General features: G+C 37.2%; 1 protein-coding gene across 4 annotated transcripts in view; it reads left to right on the forward strand.

Moving 5' to 3' along the window:
• The window catches only part of LOC115449517 (myotubularin-related protein 3), a 110,403-nt gene that overhangs the window by 30,492 nt on the left and 62,080 nt on the right, over nucleotides 1-17,831 (forward strand). For 2 of the 4 annotated variants that reach the window (XM_037436621.1, XM_037436625.1), the window contains exon 1: nucleotides 14,903-15,081. The exons of 1 other annotated variant lie outside the window; for it this stretch is intronic. The gene's annotated coding sequence lies outside the window, so the exon portion shown is untranslated. Of the gene's footprint in view, nucleotides 1-14,902; nucleotides 15,082-17,831 lie in introns of those variants that run through there. One more of the 4 variants, XM_037436622.1, reaches the window with a different exon arrangement.

Here is a 17,831-nt window from a genome sequence, read left to right on the forward strand (position 1 = left end):
CTACGTAACACTTATGACTAATGAGACTATCTGCAGACTCGGTCTATTTCTAGAAACCGCAATAGGATAATGTATTTTTAAATCAAACACTTGCACGGGTTTTTATTAGTCCAAAGTTTAGACTGCATTATTTTTATGTTTTAATTGAATGACATCATGGTTATCTAATTAAGCAAATTATTTGTAGTCATAACCGGTATTAAAACAGAAGAACATACTATAAGCAATCATCCCGTGGACAGTGTGTTCAAACTCAAATACATTAACATATCAATGTAAATTGAATAAAACCTTTTCATACGTGGGGGGCGAGGATCCCATGCGTTGTATCAACCCCGTCCCATCCCATAGGCACGAGTCGTGTGCGGTCGTCACGTAGTTTTTGGGTCAGTCAGCTGTTCCGTGTGTGGGTGTCTCTAGATTGATTGATGCTAGAAAGTTCCATAACTTGATTGTCGGTAGTTGTGTTGGTGATTGGTATGCACTTGGAATGTTGCTCTTGGAATGTAGAGAGATGACAGTTATGTTTACAGCGGACTAAATCGAATATATGTTTTTTAAAAACAATTATAATGAGGATTTCTGATTATATGATGGGCGTCGCTATGTATAAAATCTGTATACGGTCATGGTTAGGGAATTTTGTGAATTGGTCCTACATTAACCTAAAACGAAATGCGTTTTTTGTTCTAAATATTTCGTTTTACATTATATAACTTATCACCTGTAACAGGGCAAAGTCTGCGAAGAAATCAAAATACCAAACTATCAATATTTATTTCAAAAATATTTATCACATAACTTGCTTACTATAGGAACACAAACATGAAAATTCATACAAATATTTTAATGAATGAAGCACGATTAACGTCAAACACCTGAATAAAAAAAACACATTAATTGAGCAATTTAAAGTTTATATCGTGTAAATATACTGACAACAATGCCTTTATGCAAAACGTTGCGTGGGACTGAGAACCTACCGGCAAACATACGAACCGTCCACAAATTGTAGCAAACGCTCCTATTTCAGTAGTAATAAGAGTGAAAATTTCACGACAAATACTAGTGTGAAGTATAAGGTTAAATTTGCGATGAAGTTCCTATGAAATGGCCGCCAGAACCTGCATCCGCTGGAGATATATTTATGTGGGAAAATGGAAAGTCGTCGCGCATCTGACTGTCAAGTGGAGAAAGATGTTGCGATGACGTACGTCATTCATCGTGTCACATTCAATACGCCAACGAGATGATTGGAATGGTGAATGAAACGTGGGACTACTAACGACAGCGCTGCAGCTAGATTTCCCATATTGATTGGAACCTGGGACAAGTTTATTTATTTATGAACAACCAGTAGGAGTTACACTGTTACTTATATTAAAGTTAGTACAGAATATAAAATCAAAAAGTTTAGGTGTACTGATTTTGAAGTTTGCTACAACATGCATTAGGAAAGGTAGCAGTAACAATAATTATTTTTAAACAAAATAAGACAGTAAAAGTTACTGAGATTAACAGATTCAATTGAATTGAATTATCTAGCTCTGACTTATCTAGTTGAGAAGAAAATGTGTTCATCTAAATCACATATCACAAATACTTCTTAAGGTAAATTAGGTTTCCACGTGAAATATTCAACATTTGTGAGCGTGACTAATGAAAAATATGAAAGTTTATAAATTCTTTCATAATATGCAAATTAAAATTTTACTTCACTTACTTATATTTCCAGTATTATATATATGATCCAGATATCAAATTCTCAAATTTACATCTTTATTGTGAAATGAGAGTTGTAATATAAGAATTAGTTTGTGCAGGTGTTGTATGACCAACCGCGAAATGGAGAACACTGTGCCAGAAATATTGACGAATAACGAATTTTGAGAAATAATTGGCTTGTACATACTTCATTGTTATGTAGTGCAAGAGCGTGGGTTACCCACCTTTAATCAAATAATTAAGATCAAACTAGCAGTTTACACTTTAGGTAGACGACGTACTGGAAGCAATAATAATATAAACAAAATTTACACTACACGTTACAACACCAACAGAATTACGGGAAAATATCGGGAGTTCCTTAACGCATTCGCCGAAAACCATGACACACGGTCTTGTAAAAATAGCATCGTCAAGTTCTGCGTCCTCGCACGTTACGTTCGGCAACCGGCGGTAATTTCCTCCGCCAGGCTTCCGTAAACAAGCCAGCCTCGAGAGATTGGCGAAAAAAATTTGCATGCGCCGCGTGGTGGATGCGACCTCGGACGTTACTCGTTAGATTTGAGGTCTACGGTGATGTATGAATGGGCGGAGATTCGCTTTTCATTTTAGTGTTGATGCTGCCAGTCATTGTTTACGTGCTCTGTAAGATTATTGCTGAGATAAAATGTTGGTATTGCGAAAGTACGCCATAAGACTGCTAGGCGAAGGCTAGTATTTTTTCGAACTAACTTTTGCTCGCGGCTTAGCTCGCGTTAAAAGTCCCGCTGTGTAGTTTCCCGAGATAATATGGAGTCAATATTTTTAGTTAGACCTTTAGCAATTTGTTGGTGAAAACTGCATTTAATTTCATGTAGCAGTTTTTGCTCGATGCAAGTACAAACATACAGCTGGATAGACAAAAATTTTAAAAACTTCTGGCTTGCGTCGCGTAAATAATGACACCCATAATAATTTTCTTTCAATATCTGTAATGTACACTGTACAGACATCAGCCTGTTACAATTTTATTACAAGTAAAGATTTCAGTATCTACGACATAGGTCAGCTCTTAACTCACGATCATAAAAGAGGGTTGGTAATATTGTAACTATTTGTACGTGATATATACATCTACGTATTGCATATATTTTACGCATCATATTTATGTATACTTGATCAGTTTGCCACTAACCCATTCCACACACAAACAGGGCACCTGGCATGGCGGAAACAACGACCCAGTTCCTCTGTACACCCACCATTATACGTTGCCACAATTATCTTCTACCCTATAACCTAATTGAACATGGACGACCTTGTTACAACTTACTTTTACAATTATAATACCAGCTCTGTAATATAAATAAGGCTCGTATTATATAAATAATGCCCACTGCTGGCCATGGGCGTCTACTAACGTGGGTAAAACTAAGGAGTTTAGAACGTTGGATTTTTTTTTGCGATCTGCCCTGGATATCACAGGAGGTACCCTGCGAATGGTGTACAGGCGATCCCCCGGCTTAGCAACCGCGGCTGTCCCTGTGAGGATTTGTCACCGAGGGTGCCAGCAGACGGTACACTGGCGACCCATGGCTATCCGGTCTCAGGGCCTGGGAGGAAGAACGGAGGGGATAGGGTGAAGGAAGAGAAGAGGAAAAAGGACCCAACTCAGGATAGTTGGAATTTGGATTGTGCGGGTTAGCAGACTTCACATACGTTCCAAATTTTTATAAAGAATTCTTAGGTTTGGACACGATGTTTTCATTACTTACATAAATCTAATAAATAGGAATTGTGACTGGTTTAGTGATTTTGGATGTATAAAGAGTTCTTATTGTTGTGTGTTTAAAGCATCAATTCGAGTAGTTTAATTGTCCATAATATATAGCTTTCTTTAAAATTTCTAGATATTGACTGAATCCCGCAACCAAATATGTGGCCATTTTTATACGTAATTCGTTATACTGTATTTACAAAAAAATCCACAAATATCGTTAGTAAACTAAAAACGGTCAACTGTGAGAAATTATGAAACAAGAAATGTCCTTCCGTGACCACAAGTTACTAGACATGCCTGTTGTTGATTGCATTTACACGAAAATAACAATCAACTATAAGTGGTTAAATATTTAGATACCACTATAGTAATGTAGTGGGAAAATTAGCATAGAAAAGTTTTCTAGGACGACACTGCAAAACATGGTCTGACTGAACGAAACTAAGTTATCGTTAGTTTCACTTGATTAATGACATTCTGGTGAATTATTTACACCGACTAAGTGACCTGAAAAGATAAAATATCGCGTGTGTTTATATATTTAACTGCTATATAGAAAACAGATGTGTACGGCAGTCTTGTATTTTATATATTTAATAATATATTGAAGAATAAAAGAATCGAGTAGTCCGTGTCCACTGCTGGCTTTAAAGCAGTGCACTTCTTTTGAACTTCGGGTCTGGCTAGGAAAATAAAAAACCTCGCCAGGTCTGTTAAACAAGTTCTTGCACTTACAGCCAAACTTAAACAGAAAATGTAAAGTGGTGCCCCCAGAGCAGGGTCTTTCGTCTATTTGGTGATCACTTCCCGACATAACACGAATTTTTCATTATCAACAATAGTAATGGCTGTTACTCTTGCCTAAATTACGATTTGTTTTGTAAGTTATAACATTTGCTTTAGCTGTACTGTATTCAGATGCACCGATCTTTCGGGTGAATGTTTTAGGCGCTCCAAACCGTTAAATTTAAAGGACCGCACTGAGGGCACCCCTAAATGGGGAACGGACCTCGGCTCAGGGCGGCCGTTGGGAGAGGATAAAGACATCATCGATTCGGGATCAGATACCCTCAAAATCCTTTACCGTTAAAGCAAGCGATAATTCACAAAGAATACGCATTGTATTGTGTTTTATATTTATCAACATCGTCGATAAAACAACGATACGAACCTTTCAAAACATTCGGTACTCTAAAGATAAACATTTGATCACCGTTTAGTCAGCATTGTCTGAAGACTGTCTAGGAGTTAGGTATACCTAGGTATGCAAGCGATTAATCATTCGTGTGATGGACGACTGCGGCCTGTCGCGCTGTGACTGCGATTAATAAATCAAAACTCAGTCACAGCTACGATTACGATGTGTAATTTGTATTACATGTAATCAAATTATGAACAGTGTTCTTAAAGGTAATTCCAAATCTATTCCAATATAAAGAGGTTATGTTTGTGAGTTTGTTTGTTCGTTTGTACGGGCTAATCTCGGGAACTACTGAACTGATTTTGAAAATTCTTTTAGTAATAAGAAGCTACATTAGTCTTGAGTGAACTATGCTATAAAAATATAAAATGGATCTTTAATCCCAGAAAACTTTTTCATCCGAGCGGAGTCACGGGCAAAAACTAGTTTTGTATAAAAATTATGTAAAACATAATTGAACAGTGAACTAATTTGCCTCCTAAACACTAGAAGGAACTAAATATTCCTGGAGGGTTAGAAAATTATCTACAATGAAGCTGTATGGAAATATAGAACATAATTACAGTTGGAACAAAGGCGAACAAATTAGCCTCCTTGTAACCAGGAAAAGTGGATATAACAAATGTCACCTCGGTCCGTCCTTTGTCCTGTAATAAAAGTTGGACGTCTTCTTACAATAAAATAAACATTATCGTGAAATTACAACGTTATTATAATCAACCGCATTTACCCAGGACTTGTGCGTAACTAAATGGAGTAAAATGAATGCTCTCGCTGAGGACGCACGCGACACGAGTTTAACTTTGTATTGCAAAGTTGGTTAGCTTCGTAATGTTTCATTATTATAATATTTAGAATGGTCATTTAAAGTACCTACAATAGGATTATTAAAAGTGTATTTATTTTAGATTTTCTGTTTTATATCGTTATATTGTAAAACTAACATTAATTATGACCTTTACTCATCTTCCATTTTTTTTTATATTTCTTAAAAAAACATAATGAGATTACAACAAGAAATACACGGCAAAATATTGCAAAATCAGCCACTCCAAGCAATGTACCTACAATAGGATTATTAAAAGTATATTTATTTTAGATTTTCTGTTTTATATCGTTATATTGTAAAACTAACATTAATTATACCTTTACTCATATTCTATTTTTTCTTAAAAAAAAGCTTAATGAAGATTACAACAAGAAATACACGGCAAAATATTGCAAAATCAACCATTCCAAGCATTTTATGACTTCCTAGTACAACCGACGCGACGTAGGCGTCTAAGCCCTATTGATTTTCCTGGCCTAATTCGCTCCCTGTTTGCCTAGAGCTACGTGGGCTAGATTTACGAGGCTGTTTTCTAGCCAGGATATAGACTTATAGACCCTATTAACATTGGGATAACGATTTTACGTAACGTTTTACAGCTGTGTTCAAGTTTCTATTGATGGCGGTAAATCACCTGGGAAATGGCAATGCTTTGTGTTGTGTATCTGTTAAATGGTTTGTAATTGTGTTTTTAGCTATTGGTTTATGGCTTATATCCATCTGATTCGTTTCTTTTGTTTATTTTATTGTTTTATTAGCGTATATGAAGAACAAGCGGTGTAATCTTTAAAATGTGTATGTTTTCTAGATCCTACTTCAATAACTTTTATTGACCCGGCACTAGTTTTTAAGATGATTGTTCCATAATTTCCATGCCATTTTCGTTGTTACAGTAAGACTCCTCTGTAATATCAAAGAGTTTTCTTTCTTATGCCTCAACTTCATTAAACAAAAAAATTTCATTCCGACAAAAATATCCATTACTCTTGTAAGTTTTGTTGATACACAAATGCCCGTTCCGGAATTCCTTGGTTTCTTATACTCGAATGATTCAGCGAATTCACTCTCCTTAAATGTTCTTTGTGACATTCGCAATATCGTATGTCAGCGCGGTTGGTGAATGAAATTAAATTGATTGCCGTCCCACGCGCGCTGCTGAGGATCCGACCTTTCCTACGCCTACGTGTTAGGCCACTAATATTTTTGACTCCCATATTATTTTGTAATAAAAGATGATTTTACCGCAAGGTGAATCACGTCATGACTTGCTAAATGTAGCGGGTGATGCAGTCTTTATCTTTGTTATCAATCTGCTTGAATTCTCTGTTTGAATTTCTTTTGTATGACTTGATACAGACCAAATAAGTGTGCGTGGATTTGTCAATAGATATTTACAAAAACGCTTGAACTACTTTTTAAATCTCAAAACGAATTACACAATATATTCTGTGATCATAATTACATTTTTATTGCGACATCATCGTCGATGTTTATACATATCTGACTCTTTGTTTATAATGTAAGCTTCTTTATCATCTAAGGTGTAGATTGGCAACAATGTTAGCTCCGCAAAGTTGTTTTCCGTCACGTGATTTGAATAAGCGACAATACTAACGCTATATCGTGCACAAATACCAATACCGAGTAGTTTTGTATGTTAGCTGGTAAATATTAGATATACCGCCATTTTTAATTATTGATGCTGATCACTTTTTTCGATCTATCTCAAAAATGAACCAAAGTAGCTTTTTTATGAATGAGTTATTTTGATTGGCTCATTTTCGGAATCGGATTGAGATTGGGATCGTTTATTGGAAGCTGTTAGTGATCTGGGGATGTCATTCCTGGTCAATATCAAATGCCAAGTATGCTGTCCCTTAACTAACGACACGTGGCAATAAAGCAGAAAAGACTATGAAACCAATGCAAATTACACACGAAAAGCTTGTTTATACTATAACGATTAATATTATTTTATTACCGGAAGACGCAGCGTAGACAGGCTCCCTACGAGATGGATCGGTGTCCTGGTGAGGGTCGCTGGAGTCCGATGGATGAGGGCGGCCCAGAACCGGTCTCTATGGGAATCGCTCAATGGGGAAGGCCTATGTCCAGCAGGGGACGATTCCCGGCTGAAATTCTGATTATTTTATTTTAGAACTGCATGTTCTGGTACAATTTACTAGCTGCTATTGTAGTAAATTCCCGTGTGTAAACTTGGCAATGTACCATAGGAAACGTTTAGAGGTGGTGTTGTGTTACTGATTGCTTTGTTATTACTCGTTTGCCTTGTCAGGGATATGCTGGTGGTATGATATATTTTATATCCGCCCGGATAGCGACCACCGTACACAAGGTGTTCAAACCCGCCATAGTGGCCCACGTAAGTGTGTGGCGAGATCAGACTGTGAATATTCGATTCCAACAGCCGGCATAACTGTGTCGACTGACGATCATCTTTTATCGGTCGACATTCTATTAGACCTCACTCCAAGGGTCTTTTATGTCTAGGCTCGACAATACCCGTATATAAAAAAAAAGAATTATTAATTTTTGAGAAAAATTGTCCCGATAAATATTAGCGCCTTACCAATTAGTGACGCTTAACGTCATTGTACGACTATTTTTTATTTGAGGGATATTTAAGCAAATTCAAAAATTAGGGTATTATGGGACATAACTATCTGGAAATGCTGAAAATCAACATAAATATTGTCGGATTAAATTCCGCCGCAGTTTCTCAAATCCGAGACGCAGGGGCACTTAGCAAGCCTAGCAAATCTGTGTAAATACTATCTAGTACTATACAAATTAGCACAAATAAAGCAAATGGTTATACAGACAAAAACACGTGATCTATCATGTTTGTTTACACAAATATTTTTATCTTTCTTCCGTGCCACAGCTGGCCGCAATGTCACGTAAGCCCCAAAAATGAATTTTAAAAACGCTCGGTCTATTTACGTGTGTAACTATGTGCAGAATATCGGCAAACTCATTTCAGCGGCGGCCGTCTGTGGGCGAAACAATGTGGGTAGCCAATTGTACCAACGCCCACCGCGGCCATCACTCGGCTCTAACAAACGTAGATATCATCGCGGGGTCTTGCATCTATTGCTGATTTTGTTCGATGCTGAAATTGCACATAATAGCGTAGAACGCAATGTACGCTAATGTCTATTGTTCGTTGTAAATACACCGTCACAATTCATCTCGGCAGATACTGAAAACATCGCGCCGGTATTATGTGGCTGCATTTGTTCTTTATTTGCATGTCCTCGGAGCGTACAGCGGGTTTTTATTAGCATCCACCATTGTATAGTATTACAAGCGTGTTTGTTCTTACATATTTGCGCAATACGTTTAATAACTCCATGTTGTTTTTAATCTTTTATGAAATTGGTGGTGTGAAAGAATTATTAATATTTTGAAACGATTTATTCCCGCCCTCTCTTTCATAGATTTCTGCTTCTTTTAGTTCTGTTTCACTGTTAAACTTCCTATTTATATAGGATTGTCGACTCAAACTTGACTATGGGTCAAAGGTCGCGTATTAAAAATGTATAATTTCGTGTTCCGATTTAAGAACTCTGTTACTATACGTTTGTGTTCCAAATACTTATGAAAGTTAATATTTTGGGTTTAATTAACTACGTGGGTGGCGATCAGTGGAAGTGATCGGATTATTGTCATCCGTTGTGCGAGGGAAGTGGCAACTGCTAAGTAGTTTTCTCTATTGATATTTGACTTGAGTACATATGTCTAGTTTAATATAAATTAATATTTGTCAAAAAGAAATTAATGATATAATATTCTTTCTTTGATAATTTGATCCACCATTTTGTATGGAGTGATTGTTCTTTTTTTAGTTGATATTGTAATTCCCAATAATTTGCGTTTCTAAGTGGGCGGACTCGCGTGGAATGCATTGATAACTTTGTCCAAAAAACATAATCAGTATTTAAATGGCTTGATATTTTTTGTTGGTTGGTATTTTAATATAATGGTGCATCAAAGAAACTTGGATAATGGAACACGTCCGAACATCTTAGTGTTTTTAGGAGTTTGTTTACTATGGTATTTCAATTTAAGTACATTTTACTTTGCGATGGATGACGATGCCGCGAATTCAAATATTTTGAAAATCGATTATCGACTGATTCTTACACGAATGACAAAAAATAATTAGATTTTTGCCAATATCACACACCGAATATTTCATGTAGGAAATAAGATAATGCAACATAAAAAAATTACAAAATTACAACAAACACCGAATATACAATTACAATACCATATAATGAATCAACACGCACATAACATGTATATTTTATTGGTCGTAAAGTGTGGAATGCAGTGCCGCGTTTCGGTTTATCAGCTATTGTTCTTTTTGCTTCGGTTTCCATGGTACTAACTACTGGCTTGTATATTTTTTTAACGAATGGCTTAGAATGGTGTGATTTGAAATGATCAACTCCACGATTTGCAGGTTCTTTAAAAGTAATAGGTGCTTTGGGATTTTAGCACGTATGGCATTCTAAAATCGAGCAGAGAGCGGCCGCCTCGATCGTATCAAAAAAGCGTGTCGTGGCGACATCAAAAAATCCCACAGAACCAAAATTTTTCTGCAATACCATGGAAGCACGGTTAGCATAGTCATTTGGGCTATAACTAAAACTTTACACTCGCTTTCAACAATTCCAACAAGGACATAATTGTCCTTGTTGGAATTGTATTCACTAATAAACAGGCGACATTTTTTTTCTCCCAATCCAAACACTATTACAATATAATTACGGTTCATAATTGTAAATGTCTTTGTAAGCCTTCTTTAATAAGGTATTGTCTACATTTAGCATTAACATCACGTTATGTGGAACGAAGCTTAAGCTTCATAGATGCAAAAGCCATACAACTGTCTATTACTAGAAAATATTACACAATAAATACGACAAGCCGTACTAGTGCTACAATAAGACACTTTATTTCACGCAAAACAAACAAAAAAATACAATTTCCATTGGGAATTAATTTTAATATTTAAATAATATATAATATCAGCCCTGTATTAAGTATATACTGTCCCATTGCTGGGCACGGAACTCCTCTTCTACCGGCCTTAGTCCGCCATATTGGCCTAGTGCGGATTGGTAGACTTCACACAACCTCAACATTAGTATTTAGTTTGACACATTTATAAGACATTATTTGTAGTTCATAAAGTCAAATAATATATTCGAAAGAAGCTCGAAAACGGCTACTACAATATTATAAAACTTCTATTATTGTAAGTTGAACTCACAAGGTCCATGCTTTTCAACTGAGGTTGCAGTGAAGGTATAAGTTCTGAAATGGGCTATCGAATATTATATTTGAGAAAACGCATAAATATTTGTAGCTCTCAGTACATCAAGTAGATGTATAATAGAAATAAAACTTGTTTTCTGATTTTATCGCGGTTTTTTATATTTTATTTTTTTCCTGACGTTTTGAAGACTGCAGTATTAATAGTCACACGGCCTCGTGTAATTGTTCATGACTTTTAGAATAAATAAAAAAAAAAATGTCTCCAGTCGACTTAGATGTTGCTTAACTGTAACCAAAGTCGTAGTATGCGGAATCTAGCTATCTCAAGATTGATACGTTCAGTTGCAACAGCGAAGATGTAAGTCAATACGATGTGTAACAACGCTTTCCGCGTTCGACAGCCTGAGATGAATCAGTATATTTTGCCATTCATGCAATTCAGTGTCGACAATTGATCATATTTTTGCAACAGATATTGAAACGTAAACAACATTCGCCGACTCCCACGCATCAGAATGTAATCATGCTACTGGCTTCACAGTTTTGTAATATTTCATCCGATCACGGTTTGCGGCGCTTTCTAGATGCGTGGGCGTTGTTGGGTGTCTAGGCTTTGTACTTAGTTTCTTGGGAGGTTCAAACTCCCCTTTTAAATGTAAGTTGGAAAACTAGTTAGGGAATCGTACCTCGTTCACAAAGTTACTTTAAACATGAAGAGAATTCGCTTCGGGTTTATGTATCAGCTATTGTTGGAGCTAAACATTCTTTTGTTTATAATATCAAGTTGTATACGATAAAAAAAGTATATTCTGGGTTCTGGAAATACATCTATTTGGGCCTCGCAGGGAATGGAAAACAAGGCAAGGTAATATTCTAGCTTGTTCTTTTTTAACTGTTTCAATCAGATTATTGAAGAAGGTTTCTTCGATCATTACTGTCTTGAGCTAACGTTCGATGTCCAGATAGTACTAACTATTTTTTGTAACAGTTTTATGATATAAAATTACGTGAGGCATGCAACAGGTCATAAAAACAGTGTGTTATAAACTTTTTGCATATGTACACACAAAACATGTTGTTATGGTAAACAAGATGATCGTAATTCGAAGGTCTTTGTTTTATAACCTGTAGAAAGATTAACATATTCCAGAAACTATCTAAATACCCAGAATCCCTTAGAATCTTGGCCTGTCTTTTTGTACTTCGGTACGAGACGTCGGTACTGAAAAAACCTATTAATCTTTTATCACATTAGCCTTCGTAAATATGTATCCAACCCGGCCTGGATAAATAGGTTATCAACCTAGACTTCACGTAGGTGTTTTCCCGTCAGATGGTGACGCAGGCACGTCGGTTCAAATTTCTCGTTAATCTTTATATGACAAACTGATGCCTACACATTGCGATTATCTGTGAAGGCTGAAAATATTAGGTACGTCTGCAACCTACCAACCTGTATTCCTACAACTCAATTGAGGGAAAATGTGTCGTTTATTTATAAAAATGTCTTAACTCTACTCCTAATGGCATTTGCAGATTTTTTTTTATACCATTTGTTTGGAATAGTATAGATACTTAAAGACGTAGTTAAATGAAAGGAATTCAATGAAGCTCGTCGAACTTGAGTTAATAAAGATATTATTACCATTATTAGCAGGTTTGTTATACTTGTTAAGAGATAATAGTCCTAGACACCTCAGTTCCTGCTTTGTAGAATGCTATACTAAACCAACCGGCTAGTTAACTGGTTCGTTTGGATGTAAAGCCAAATCCATTTTATAGCTGTTTGGATTCTTTATTTATCTTGTAATAGCTTTTGTCGCGACTTAGCCCGCGTGAACGATTTTTCTGGGATAATAGTCCCGCTATTTATTTTCCCGGGATAGAAAGTAGACTATAACATTCCCTGGGTTTTAAACCATCTCTATACCAAATTTCATAAAAATCCGTTCAGTAAATTTTGAGAAAATCTAACACATACAGACAGACAGAAAAGGAGACTTTGTTTTATAATATGTATAGATAAAATGACGTAGCTTGTACTGACGAGTGCTACTCTCTGCAATATAAAACTGCAAACGCATCCGAATTAGAACTTGGTCGTCCCAAACGTACTTGACAGATCGATGCTTCACAGCAATGCATCTTTCTAACCCCTTGGACATTAATTCAGTCCCCCCACACATATAGTTATTTATTGCCGTTAAGTTAATCTGCTATTTATCTTGCATTAGACGGTCATTCGTTCATGTCTATGGAAATGGTGGGAATTTGTAAGCAAGCGTTGGTTATTTTTTCTAGCTGTAGAGATATTCCGATTTCCTTCCCCTATTTGGAAACGGTTTTCAAAATAAAATTGTATTTCTCGCTGTATATGTAGACTTTTAATTAGATACCTCCTCAATGTGTCTTTTAAAATTCCGCTTTTTTTCATAGCAGTATGTGTTTGTTATCGTCATATATTTGAATCTGAATAAAGATGTTAGTTTTGCGTGGTTCGCAAATATTGCCTCGCAATTCGTATGACGCAAAACCACCGTCAAGGTTACCCACAGGAACCTCATTCTGATAAGTATCTCTATCCCACCTGTTAAGTGTTATCAATGTATTGATTCTGTATCCTAATGATAAGTTTAGTCATACGATTTGACCGATAAGGATAGTCGACATCTGGCTGACGTTATCGTATCGTTTCAAGATTATGATAATGTTTTATTTTTAATAGCTCAGCTGTTACCTCCGTACGCATTAAGTTCTCTACTTCTTGACTCAAAGCCTCTCCAATGGGGGTCGAAGCAATCGACTAAACACGAACGTTGTAGAAGCAATTTAACTTAGTTTCTACGTCTAGATGCCTGCTAAACGAACTCCAGACGAAAAATAATAAAAATTATTATTATGACTACTGGTCAGTCTGGTTGTTTAGCGCCGGAAATATCAATTTAACCAAAACAAATCCAGCGACGTTCAATCTTATTTAATGAGCAGTTTGAAGAACAGCTGAATTGGAACGATATTGAACATCATTCTGTCTTTTAGCCATTTATTTAAGGAATTGTTTATTTTCTATATTGTTTTATATTATTTAATAAGATTATTATTATGTGTTTTCTTTTATTATTACACAGTATCACTTCTTACGTATACTTTTATCCGAAGGTTCAATTACTTTTAATTGCAACGTATAAAATTTCATTACAGACGCTTAGATTAAGACGGGTCTATTAATTACGTTATATCGTTTAAGTGGCCATATAAAGTTGCTTCACTTTTTATCTCATGTCTATAATTATGTATTATTTTACGACTTAATAAAGCTCTCGTTAATCGGAGACGTCATCGAACTGCTTTCATACTCTGTAAACAATGCCACATTGACTGCATGTAATAACGTCTCTATGTTCACAGTGTTCAATGAAATTTGTGCCATAATCGTGGTGTCGTAAGTGTACTTTTTCCCACACGTGTCGACACCGTGTGTAGTTTTTATATGACTGCGTTGTCTTAGTTGATAATCGTATGAGTCAGTAGTCTATTAGCTTCTTCCTGCACCGATGACATCTTGATTGAACAATCGCGTATTCAGAAACAATCGAGTGCGCTGTCCTGTGGCCGCGGTAACCTGTCGCATCGCATTATTCACGCCTTTGTTGCTGTTTTTTATTCTTACACAACTTGCTTTGCAAGTCATCGCCGCGTACTGGACGTTGGCTAATCTTGAGTGCGGCAAAAACGCGACCAGCCTTGACTGACAGCGGCCGGCGCAGCGCGGCGGAATGCTTGTCGAAAAAACAATAGAACTTCAACAGCAACAGAACAACAAGTTAGTAAAGGCGATGTAATGCGAATTGCCGCGTAACCGATGTATGTATGTTTTTTGTAGTAAGTACGCACGCGCCCGCTGACGTTGCACAATAACGGCGGGCCTCTAGTCCCTACTAGCGTTGTGGAGACGCGGTACAGACGCCGCCGGTCGCCGGTGGCGCGGAGCCCCCCGCCGGCCGCACAACCCGCGCGCCGCCCGGCCCGTAATCCCCGCACCCCGCACGCACCGCCGCCGCGCCTCCAGTTGCCTCGCAGCTGCCGCGCGCGTCCGTCGCATGCTTTATGCGACTCCGCTGCCCCTTCACCATAATATGGATATACAGCACATCCGCGCCCTTATCAACATCCAGTTCGCATATTTGTGGTTCCGCGAAGTCTCCGAAAAATACAAATGGATTATTTTGTAAAGTGCTACAGGAGTTTTAGTTTTGTAAGGTCCGCATTGGAATTTCTAATATGGCAAACCGTGGCGCGCCGACGTGGTCGGCACATGGCTTCATAATAATATGGTGCTTGAGGAAATTACGTCACAATCTACAACTGTCTGTGTTACGGTAAAGCGAGAGTGTAAATAAAGTGCTTCTGATAATGATACAATAGGTTTTTCACAACATACGGCAGCGTATTATGGAGTAGCTACCGATGCGGCATGGCGTACTCGTGGCGTCCACGTTACGTTATGGCGGGTTTTCGCTTTTCGAACGACGATTCAAACCCCTTTTATGCCAAAACCAAACGTTTTACTCGTAGATCAAATTGTATTATTCATTTATACAAATTAAGTGGAACAATTCGCAATGTTTACAAAGCCGGCTCCAAACCGTAACACTGTTTTGATAATAAGCCTCAGTGTATTTTCCAAATTGGAAATTATAATTTTGCAATAAGCGCTAAGAATTCGTCAAGCATGCAGAACCTTTGTTCAATTCAGAGTTGAATTTAATCCGAGGTCACCGCCTCAAGAAAACATTGGCTAATCACTTGGCCGACACTGAATGAAGTGTTTTTATCTACGCCCGATATCAAGTTTTGCTCAAATATTTGTACGTGCATTTGTTGTAACAACTAATTAGCGTAAACTTGAAACGTTCAAAAGGGAAAGATGCCTTTTCATCACGTATAAAATGGCGGGCGAATTCCTTCGGCCATTCTGCACACTGCACCTGTGTGAGTCCTGATATTGTGAATGTGTGCGTTACGACGCATAAAACGTGGCCGGCTACTACGGGTACTACTCGCGGGCCCTACCAACCGGCGCATTCCCTCGTTTCTGATATCCTGGTACTTGCGTTCCGTAAAACAAAGATTGATCGCGCAAAATAAAACAGAATCTCGTATGAATTGTTTACAAATCTCTGCTTAGATGTGAAAAATGATTGTCCTGGTCTTGTGTGTGCGCAATCTAAGCACACTTGCGGTTCGTTTACCCGCAATAGCGACGATATGTTAATTGTCGGCGACACGCGAAGCATTTCAATTAAGTTAATTAGAATGGATATACATGTGTGATGTGTCGCACAATACGGTTTGTGTGTGCGCCTTGATAAAATGGATTCAACGTGGAATGTCTGCTAGATTCTTGGTCCGTATTATTTTGATATTTCCAAACAAGTAAACAAAACAGAACTTTCGCTGTGATAAGGAAAAGGTTTATTTAAACTCATGGAAAATAAATATTTTCTTGTTTCCTATTCGGTAGTTGTTAGTTCTATAAAGGTCAAGAAATTTTATGAATTTGTCTCATAAAAAACAGACAAATAAGAATGGTAGTGTTCAAAATATTTTTTTAAATGTATAGAAACACAAAATAATGAAATAAGTCGAATTTTATCTACCAAGAATACAACCTTAATGTGGCTATGCTTGCAAACCCCGCCAAAAAAAATTATAGGCGGTTAAGCGTCGTCGCAATAGGGAGAAAGTTATGCAACGGGAATTTGCCACATGGCAGTATCTGCCACACTGCGCATGCTCGTAACATAGATCCATGACATTGCACTGAAATACCACTTAAAACTCAGAACAATATCATTATAATCGTCCTTCAAAACGGACAACACAAAACACATTACCGTGTCTAATCAGATTCCTGTTAGGTATGTAAAATATGCAGCTTGCATTATATTGCTGGGTAGCTGTGCTCACGTTAGAATATTTGTCATATTCAAAGCGCAATGCATACGTGATTTGTACACATATCGCGTATTCCGTTTCTTAGTAAATCTGGGCAACAAATTCAATTAAAAAGTTAGCAATCCGGCATGGGTTGTGTCGGCCACGTGGCGGCGCGGGTTACTGCGCATGTCCACACGTCGTCTCAGCTGTGTTCTTGGAAAATCGTTACCGGCGTCCATCGCACCCTGGTCCGTCACGTGAGATGTATCAAACTTCAGCTTATTTATCTCTTACATTTCTTTAATTTCGAACACGTAGGAAATACAATATTTCGGCGGCAATATATGCCACAAAGTTAGTTGCACGACAACTTCATCCATTTGACCAATGCTTAAAGTTACTACTCTAGTGAATCATGTCAACTGGATTTAAAACATGCTAAATCCAGAGAAATTTTAACTAAGGTCTGCCAACGTTTTTATAAATCGGCCCAAACTAACCTCATCTGCTCGTGCTGCACCTTGTTGGCTAACAAACAGTGCTTTGACGACCAACCAATCCGTATTAGATGCCTCATCCAGTCACCGTGACCTCGAATCGTGAGAACTTATGGAAGGACTTTCCTAGCAGTAGAGCGTTTAGGAATTCGCGAAATCAATAAGTATTCTCACTAACTCTCAACTTTATTGACGTAAGGTAAAAAGTTACCACACTCTACAGGCTCAGTCAAAATTGATAACAGGTTTTGATTTGTAGTTTATTAAAAAAATACTAAAATGTCGGCATTTATATCAAAAAATCTGCAACACTGCGCCGCATGGCACGAGTTATTCCATATGTTTTGGAGTTTTATCTCTATGGGATGAAGGCGTGAGTTTATGTTCTGTTTGGAAGTATGACGCATCGACGCCAAATTGTTGACTGAGTGCAGAATAATATGACTTAATAATAAATTAGTCAAACTTAATAATACATATTTCCTTATTATGTTTGATGGTTTCTGTGACGATCGATGCTTTCGATTACAAAGTTGACATTTAAAATGGATATCGTTTCAAAAATCAATATTA

Source organism: Manduca sexta, chromosome 9 (assembly GCF_014839805.1).
Source record: "Manduca sexta isolate Smith_Timp_Sample1 chromosome 9, JHU_Msex_v1.0, whole genome shotgun sequence".
Lineage (NCBI taxonomy): Eukaryota > Metazoa > Arthropoda > Insecta > Lepidoptera > Sphingidae > Manduca > Manduca sexta.